Source organism: Pleuronectes platessa, chromosome 14 (genome assembly GCF_947347685.1).
Source record: "Pleuronectes platessa chromosome 14, fPlePla1.1, whole genome shotgun sequence".
Classification (NCBI taxonomy): Eukaryota; Metazoa; Chordata; class Actinopteri; order Pleuronectiformes; family Pleuronectidae; genus Pleuronectes; species Pleuronectes platessa.
The window spans coordinates 22,923,843-22,933,627 of record NC_070639.1 but is presented as its reverse complement, the minus strand read 5'-3'; positions in this window follow the sequence as shown (position 1 = coordinate 22,933,627).

The window sequence follows — 9,785 nt, the reverse complement described above, 5'->3', positions numbered from 1 at the left end:
GGGGGGGGGGGGGGGGTGTTTACAGTCATCAGGGAGTGGTGTGTAATAATCATGTAGTGAACACCTTTAATTTGACAGGCCTGAGCTTGTTAAAGAATCTTCTTTTATGACGACAATTTTAAATTAAAAAACCCACTAACTTTGATTTGATTGAATGAATTGTGTGTTTTAGTTAATTGATCTATTCACCTTAACCCAACATGAAAGAAAACACTTAACTAAAAGTTACCCTTACCTTGAACTTATGTATTAAAGTTACATCGAATTTTTGTTTGTGATTTAAATACATAAATTCAACATGGTAACACTGGTACATCCACACAGAAGAAGTGTTTCTACATTGCATTGTTCACCGATGCTGTATATCTGAGCTCACTGCTACAGCACCCCCCCCCCAACCCCCCCCCTCAAACCACAGCATACAGTGGAGCTTCACATGGTGCTCCACACGAACACTTTATGTGGTGCATTTAAAGAGGAGACGAAGAATAATACAGTGGCAGCATGTGGCACCCTTTCCCAACAAGAGCTGGTTGATGCAGATCTCCACTGGGCCACATGTGGATCGTTATTCTGAGCCAGGCAGGAATAGTTAAAAACTTCAATGTGCTCTTAGATGGCGGCTTTGAAGAAGGGCAGAGGGGAAAACGCTTTTTTAATCAAAGCCTCGGAAACACAAAAGCAACAATGCCCCCAACGTTAGAGAGAAGCCATCTCCGACCTGAAGAGCCAGATGGTTTGTGTTTGTTAGCGTCTACTAAAGAGTGAAAGAATCAAATCTTTAATCATTTGTTTACTTGTTCTTTAACACTGAGCTCAAGCCCCCTTCAGGGATTCTTTGAGTTGTAGGCACATCAATCTCTATCTTCCAGCTTTAATGAATTGAGTTTGGGAATCAGACTTTAAAGAGAACTAACCAACGGATGGAATCTAGATAAGCGTAGAAGACTTTACCCTGGATTGGGTCTGGAGCCGAGCGGTTGGCCTGAGTCCACAATGTAATCGTTTCACTGTGTTGCAGCAAACTCCGACTGAGGTAGCATATGGAACTCTTTCCTGAAACCAGCGGTGTCTTGGTCTCGGCCCCCGAAACAATTTTCAGTGTCAAGACGAATCAAGACAACTGTAATGACACTATTATTACACCGAGTTTAGAAATATTCACAGAACCACAATCGTGAAGTTTTTATAAATGTTTCTGTTCGAGACACAAACCAGCAACATGGAGGTGAAATGTTAGTTTGAACGTCCAATCGGATGCAGACGTGTTAATGGACGTTGCCTTAGAGCCGTGTTTGTCCTGCCTTAAACCAATATGACCTCTTCTCAGGCTGGGGGGGGGGGGGTTAAGGGAGGTGAAACATGGAGACCAGAACCCCCCCCCCCCCTCCACACACTGACCATGTTTGCTCTGCTGTTGAAATTGCTTTAAGGATTAGCAGCTCCAGCTCGGCTGCTTCAAACATCAGAATCAGAAAGTATTAATATCCAAGTAGGTTTACACCTACAAGGAATTTGCTCTGGTTAGTGGTGCATACAATGAGCATAGAAACATTAAAACATAAAAACACAATAAATACAACACACATAAGAAAAGCAATAAAAAGAAACAATATATATTTACTCACTATTTACTCCTCATTTACTCCCTTTTTCTAATATTTATACAAAGTAACATTTATTTAGACATAAACATATCTAAATAAAAATATATATAATAGATAAACGGTATAAAAAGTGAAGAAAAAACTGAAATGCAAGATGCAAGACAGTGAACAGTGTCAGATTGCAATATGCAATGAATGCAGTATAATAGAATATAATAGAATATTTCCTGAAACAGACATCACAGATGGTGATGAGGTTTTTTAATGATAAGATCTAGAGTTACTTAATGCTCTGTGAAAGGAAGTAAGTTTAAATCTGGAGGCCTTCTGGACTTCTCTGCATACAAGAGACATGTAATAAAAGTTTCTGTTTATTTTTATTCCAGTAAAATAAACTTAATCGTTAATCCACCTGAATCGAAACTCGTTTTTACGGATTTACAAGAATCTCAGAACTGCCGAGAACATTTCCTATGATTGAGAGCCCTTCCTGACCACATCCATAAATACGTCTGTCAGACAGCAGAGATTCCCCCACAGGCTCGCCCCGAGGTGACTCAGCTCTGCCAGTGTCACACGAGGGAAAGAGCGAGTCGGCTAATTTTATCACACAGAGCGTTGTGTTTGTCACCGCAGCTCCTGTGACAAACGATCCCTTATCTTGAGGCCTGTTGTGTGTTGTTGCTGAGTAATGTCCCGGCCACTCGCTCTCCTCTCTGGAGCCTTCACAGGCTTCAGCCGCTCCGCTGTCACTTTGTCCCGCGTGTCTTTGTGTGTTCACATCCGAGCACACAATCAAGGCTGTAGAGAATTTCATGTAACAACACACTTTATTTAATTTGTACAAAAACAGAGCTCAGTGTTTTCTGTGTTTCCTCTTTAACGTGAGCTCTCCAGAAAGTCTCAATGCATTGTAGAGGAGATGCCTAAAGGAGTGTTGACCTTCTTTATATGTGAGGATCTGACAAGAATTTGCCTCAGGGTATCGGGGGGGGATCTTGGCCCCCATTGGCAGAGCAGCATTAAAAGCACATGTTGTGTGACCTGGCAGATCCGAGAGGTTGAAGCTGCAATAGTTCATGTCATTGTTGACTCCGTGCCCTCTTCCTCCTTCCTCCTTCCTCCTTCCTTTCCTGTTCGGCTTATCTCTGCATCAACGGACTCTCTTTACTCCTCCTCACGTTCCAGCCTGAAGCCAGGGAGTCCTGTTTATTGTTTTTCAATCTGAATCACAAGAGACAGGAAGAAGAACTAACGCAATTTGAATGAATCAATAACTGAACAATGATGTCAATGTGTCGCTGTCCTTCACAAACACCTCCACCCTCAGGATCTCCAACACTGGTTCCTCAGCTCCAGAAGAAAGTCACATAGGAAAATATCTAAGGGATACATCCCTTCACTTCTTCTCAGAACATGAGTTTCAGATAAGAGCTGTTGGATAACGCTGCCAAAAAGCACACAATCGTCCACATATTAACAATTTCACAATCCCTGTAAAGTAAGTGCACGTTGTGAACGCAACTCTGAGACAACGGACTGGTGTGGGAGTGCAAGTTTCATAATAAAGATTTGGCCTTTCAACAGTCTTATTGGTTACAGTGAGAGTATTGGATATTTTAAAGTGAACTTATGCCGCATCCTCAATGGTTTCTATTTAAACCTTATTAGCTGTGTTGCATTATTACCTTTGATTTGTTGGATAAGAGACATCCACAGATGAGCAGTGGTTTATGAACTTATCGCTCACTAACTGAGAGCTGTTCTTCCTGTTTAATAATTTGGGGAAAGCAGCAGTTCTTCTCAGTAAAGAAATGCAGAAGGGGAAAGGGATTAATGGTCAGAGCGAAATGGGACGACGCCCAAATGTGGACACGCGATGAGGTGACGCTGAGGTGAAAGAGAAGCTCACCAGTCGAGACCAAAGCTTTATGACCAGGACAAGGTTAGAGCCATGTGACTGAAACAGGTCGGGAAGTCTGAGGGCATCTGGTGGACAGGTGGAAAACAGCAGGTTGGTCCATTTAAATCCATGGGGCCAGAGGAGGTGAGGGCGTGGGCAAACTGGGCAGACTGGGCAGACTGGGCAGAATGTACAGGAGCAGGACAGAACTCATGACACAGAGGGAAGGAGCAGAGGCCAGCTTATTGGACGGTGGGAGGAAAGAATTACCTGAGAGCCGGTCCAGTGGGTTGGAAGCTCCCTGACCTGCTTCACAGCTGTTTCTTGTTAGAGCTTTAAGACAAATTCCCAGAGTGAGATGGTTTCCATGCTGAACGCTGCCCTGAAGAAGGAGGCCAGGAGAGAAGGGGGTTTATAAGACCCTGCTGTGTGTGTGTGTGTCTGTGTGTGTGTGCAATGTATAAACAGTGTAGTTTAACGTTTTATCTTATCGGGATAGCTGACCTGAGAGCGCAGCTGACAGCACTTAAGACGCTCTGCCCTGTGTTATGAACGCCGCTAACACTCGAGCCGAGCCTCTCTCTGGGTTTCCTTTCAAATCGGTTCCCTCTCTTTTAAAATGATCAACGCTAAACACAGCTTCAATAACACGACACGGGAAGAAGGTTCAAGTCGACCTTTGATTCAACCGGTGCGGAGAATAAACAAGTGTAAGTAGGCCTTGTTGTAGCTGGTGTACACAGACCCGGGGGGGGGGGGGGGGGGGGGGGGCAGTTTGGAGAGAAGGTACAAGTCGAGTGGAGTAAATGTTTTATTTAACGACGGTTTATAGATTGTTTAAAATCCCAAGATTTAGACGGTTGAGAAAGAGAAAGCAGAGGAACGTTAAACTTAACGTCTTTTAATGTCACCCTGAAACTAATGGACGTCTTTGGTTTATTTGATAAAAAACCTCCGTGCTGGTGGATGTAAACATTATTTTTAAGGTCCCTCAAAGAAGATTTTACATGGATCTGCGTCTTTAATAGCATTTTGTGTCTTCCCTGGTCCAAAGGGATAAATGTACCAGAGACACATCTCTCAGATTCAGGCAGTTTGATGGAGACCAGGCGAGGTCCGTCCAGGAGATACTCCCCAGCTCTCCTGCTGGGGTCTGGAGAGCGCCCTCCCCGGGGGGGGGGGGGGGGGGGGGGGGCACCTCACCTCAGGGTGACCCCCCAGCTGAGACAGCTCTAGATTGATGTGCGCTGCCTCCTTCTCCCACGCACTCCGAGCTGTTTTGGGTATTTCCTCTCCGGCCTTTCCCTCCTGTCCTTTGGAGAATGAGTCCTGTTTACGAGTCAGGACGCTGAGGATGCTCTTTGTGCGGCTCGTCCAGCAGCTGTGTCCGAGAGGTTAAAGCTCTGAGTTCCCGCCGTCGGACGTGAATCCACTTCATTGTTGTGTTCATAAGCAAAAGCTGCTTGGAGTTGATAGAACACCAGAATGGATTTATGTATGAAACTGCTTTTTCATGTGTTTTTAAGTCACTTCAGAAAACACAGAATAGCACAAACCCCTTCTCAGTCTTTGACCTAAATCTAAAACCACGGTTTGAACTCGTTTGTTTTTCGCTGCCTCCTCTGGAACCTACCGTCAGTTTGTTCTCACCGAAGCTGCAGCGGCAACAAACCCGATGTGCTGATTGGTCCATCAAGCTTACACCTGCGTTCTAAAGTGGTCGGACAATAAATCAGAAGTGTGCACGGGAAGCTGATTCTCCTGACACCTCATCGCTCTTCACCCAGAGGCCCTGCTGGCGGCCAGAGGAAGAGGCTGGCTACCTGTTAGCTCACATCACACAGGGCAACACCCTTACACCCGCTAAACACCCGGGCCCGGTGATGCATGGCTGTCATTAGGCCGCGGCCCCGCCCCCCCCCCCCGCTGCTGGACACCATGTGATCACCTCAACGCAGCCAGGTTCAAACCTTACGACTTAGATTTTGGTGTTTTAACTCAGGTGTAAGTTTCGAGCGTCTCTTATTCCCTTTGTTACTGAATGGATTTCAGTATCAGCGGCTGACGGCAGCCCAGGTGAGATAAGGTCCGAGGAGCACTCAGTCTTTAGAACAATTAGGAGAGGCAACCCAGCAGCGTGTAGGCCCGGTGATGGATCATACGGGCGCCGGGTTCTCCAGGGTTGATGCTGAGACTGAGGAGTGGTTGTCTGAGGCGGGCGTGCACGTTTTGACAGTGACTAATCGCAGAGGAGAGCAGCCAGCTGGGTCTGAGCAGGTTCTGTAAACAGGCCGGGACAGGAGCGGAGGCTGCAGAACAGCCCCCCCCCCCCCCCCCCGCCCGATGACACAACACATCTGAGGGCGTGGAGGAGCAGGGATGAGGGCGGCGAGTCAACCAGATGTAAATACAGGCCCCGAGGCCCTGATAGCAACCGACTGGATTTCAATCTCCACCTTGCTGATTAAAAACACATTGATACCTCCAGTGAAAACCTCACTGCTCATGGCAAAAGTTTAAATTTGCTCTCATCGATAAATATACAATATTATTAACAGCTCAATTCAAAATGAGTAATGTGAAAAGTGTCACTTTCCAACAAAGAGTGACCCAACTCCAGCTCCCCTCAGGTTCATGACACATTTTAGCCTCTGTGAGCTCATTGTTTTGGATGAATTCACCTAAAATCCCAGCGTCCAGTTGGTTCAGTTCCTCCGCTCTCGTCCCAGCAGCAGAAATCTCAGCTTTCAACTGGAATATAATATATAAGAGGGTCAGAACACCCACTGCACACTACCTGCACATCACCAGACGTTAGCAACACGCTGTGGAGAGTAGTGGTGGAAGAAGTGAGATAGAGACAGTGTTGGACGTGTTGGCAGCTCTGTGCTAACATGCACACAGGTACATGTGTTTGCTTTAGCTTGTGGGATTAGCTCTGCTTTCATACCAGTGTTGATTAATGTTAAGAATCTGACAAATGAAAGAATAAACTCTGCATCTAGAACTCACTCACTCAGCTAAATTCCGAGCTGCAGCTACTTGAGTTATATTTGAAACATAACACACGACACTGTTAATACGTTACAGGCTTCAAGCACAATCCCCTCTTTTCAGCGCTGACTGACTGAGAACCTGTGGAAAACAACCGTGCCAGTCTTCCCAGGGCCCCGAGTGTTTCATGTGTACATCATAACATATGCAGACTTTGCACGGGTTCGTGGGGACTAATGAATTTCCGCTCAAACAAGCTCCTGACATTACGGAGACCATCGGCCTAATCCACTTACCTTCTGCCCGAAATCCCCCTATCAATAAAACAGGTATCATTTTACCGTCCCTGCGGGCTGTTAAAACGCAGAGAGCCACTCTGGTAAGACTTCCTTTCATGGATGCCAGTGGTTCTCGTGCTCTCCTGTAAAGCCTCTAATCCCTCTGTCGCCATCACTCGCCCATGTGCTCGCCCTAGAGGAAGCCACGTCTTGCAGACTAAACCTGCAGGTTCCGTGTTGTGTGTTTCTGCAGGATTCCCCCGGATTAGGCCAAACACACACTTTTTATATTAAACCTTGAGCAACACACTCGCTGCAGTGTCACACGCGTGTTCCGAGCAACGCACTGTGTTGTGTTTGAGAAGGAAATTTGTGTTCCATCTCAAAGAAACATGTTTGTGTGTTTGTCTCAGTCACTTGCTCACTGAGAGAGGACTGCAGAACAAATCAGTGTTTGTGTGTGTGTGTGTGTGTTGTGTGTTGTGTGTAATAGTAAACGTGTGAGAGCGTATGCATGCTCATGAGCATTTGTGTGTAGCCGTTGGCACGGTGCTGTGTAGTTAGGACCCAGGCCAACTTTTTTCTGCTGGAATTTCCTGTCTGGATTGAACACCCCCACCTCTCCTCTGCTCTTCACTTCTCTCTTTCTTTCTGTGCTTTCCCCTCCCTCCCTCTCTCTCTCTCTCTCTCTCCCCCCCCTCTCTCTCTCTGCCCTTTTCTCTCAAAGCACGACAAAGGCTTCTTTTTTTTCTTCTTCCTGAAATCATTGCCGGCCGGGGGCCTCTCAGGGCATTATTATTATCGTTGAGTACTTCCTCAAAGACATGAGCCCACTTCACTCTCCACTCCAGCGTGGTCCTGACCCGGGGCTTCATTGGGACGTAATGAGAGAGTGCTTTCCCCCTCTTCTCTCCCCGAGTCAGGAGACGCGATGGGACCTTTGTTAACACCGAACACCTGGCATTGTCTTTAGTGAGAGATCAAACCGGGGGTTTAAGATGCAGACGATGAAGGAGGAGACGATACGGGGCCTGAGCTGCTGCTCTTGGCAGGAAGTGAGGCTCCTCATGGGGGCTAGGGGGCAGAGATATGCTCAGTCTTAAAACAAACACGTTATGAGACATCAGAGCTGATATGGGGCCTGAAATCCAGTGACTGGTTCCTGTGGGCTGGATTGATTCATAATATAAGATTATGTGCAGCAGGCCTGGTGCACTTCAATGAATTTTGAGCCCTTGCCATGTTTTTTTTTCCTTTTCAAATAAGATTCTTGCAGTAAAACACAGTTTGTGTAAAAAGAGAAAGAGGCAGTTGTCGACATCATTATCAGATAATAACCAAATCTGCGTCTCCTCCACCAGCTTTAACTTGTTTATCAACTGCAGGAAAAACACACTGTACACATCTGAACAGTTACAAGCCCCAGACAGGATTTTTACAACTCTCGGAAAGTTACCACGTGACTTCACTTCATCCTCCGCCTGCAGTGTCACCGTGTCTCGTAAAAAACTAAAGTTTTTCTTTTGTCAGCTGGAGTCCTCTGTGCTGTTTTCTCTGTACGAGGCCCCCGGTGGAGTAGCCCTGCGTGCCAGCAGACCCAGAGGGGACATGTGGACTGTAAATCAAGACATGGAGGCGTGTGAGACGTCCCAGCCACGTACCTGTCGGTGTTTGTCCCCTGCAGCCGATTAAACAATGCAGCTGTCTGGGGTGATGGACGGGCCTGTGCTGCCCTTATCATCCCCCACATCCAGCAGCCGGGGAATCAGGCTCCTGGGGACCTGGCACCATGACTTTTAGTGTGTCTAAACTTTTATTGAACTTTATTATGAAATGGACATTTTACCAATATTTACCAAAAATATTTCATATTCGTCGGGTGTCTCTCAGGAGGAGATATAAATAAATAGAGGGAGCCGCCAGTGGAAAAATAAGTGTACGACCTTTATCGAAAGGAACTCAAATAAATATAACACATCAGAAGTATACACGCAAAGTAATGAGCACATAAAGCAGCAAATAAATGAAAGAAAAATAAGAATAGGATGTTGTTTGGCAGATTACTCAACAGCTCTCCAGTGCGTCCTGACGTTGAGGACAACCTGTCTTTGTCCCAGTCTGGCCTCGTTGTCCCGGCTCTCCACTGGACATGTGCCAGAACAGAAAAGCCCAAACTTCTGGCTCCACTTGTGAAACAAAGCCCAAACTGCTTTTCCCAGCTCTCACTCCCTCTCTCTCTCTCATTCACCGGGTGCCTCTCTTGGCTTTGTAACACACAAGTTGACTCGGAATTGGCTGCCTGTCCCGCAGACAAAAGCGATGGAGGGTCACTGGCCGGGATCCAGCAGCATAGATCTTGATAGAAACACAAAAGCCTTGGCCTTCTGAGCTCCAAGACAAGTGGAGATAAGGAGTGTGGGGCACCAGACGGGTTTCTACAACTCACTTTGATTTAACAGAGAGAGAGAGAGAGTTTCCTGTGTGTGTGTGTGTGTGTGTGTGTGTGTGTGTGTGTGTGTGTGTGTGTGTGTGTGTGTGTTCATCAATTCAATATTTATGAAAAGAAAAAGAAGAAGGAGGGATACATTTTTCTTTCAGTTGACAGAACCTTGTGGCTCCATTTTTTTTTTTTTGGTGTCCATTCTTTTTTTTAAACATATATTTATTGATTTTATGGGGGGGGGGGGGGGGAGGGGGGGGAGGAGTAACCTCACCCCAGAGCATATTGACCAGCTCTTGTTTTTGCACAAGAATCTAAACATACCCAAGCATTAGCTTTGCATAGCCTACATGCAAACAACAGTGAAGCATAGCCTACTTTTTGTTTATTTCAAAGTCTATATTTTAAGTAAACTTTTATTCATTCTATTTAATTTACCTTTTATGTGTTGTTTAAAAGTAGCCTTAGTGGTATGTGTGTGTGTGTGTGTGTGTGTGTGTGTGTGTGTGTGTGTGTGTGTGTGTGTGTGTGTGTGTGTGTGTGTGTGTGTGTGTGTGTGTGTG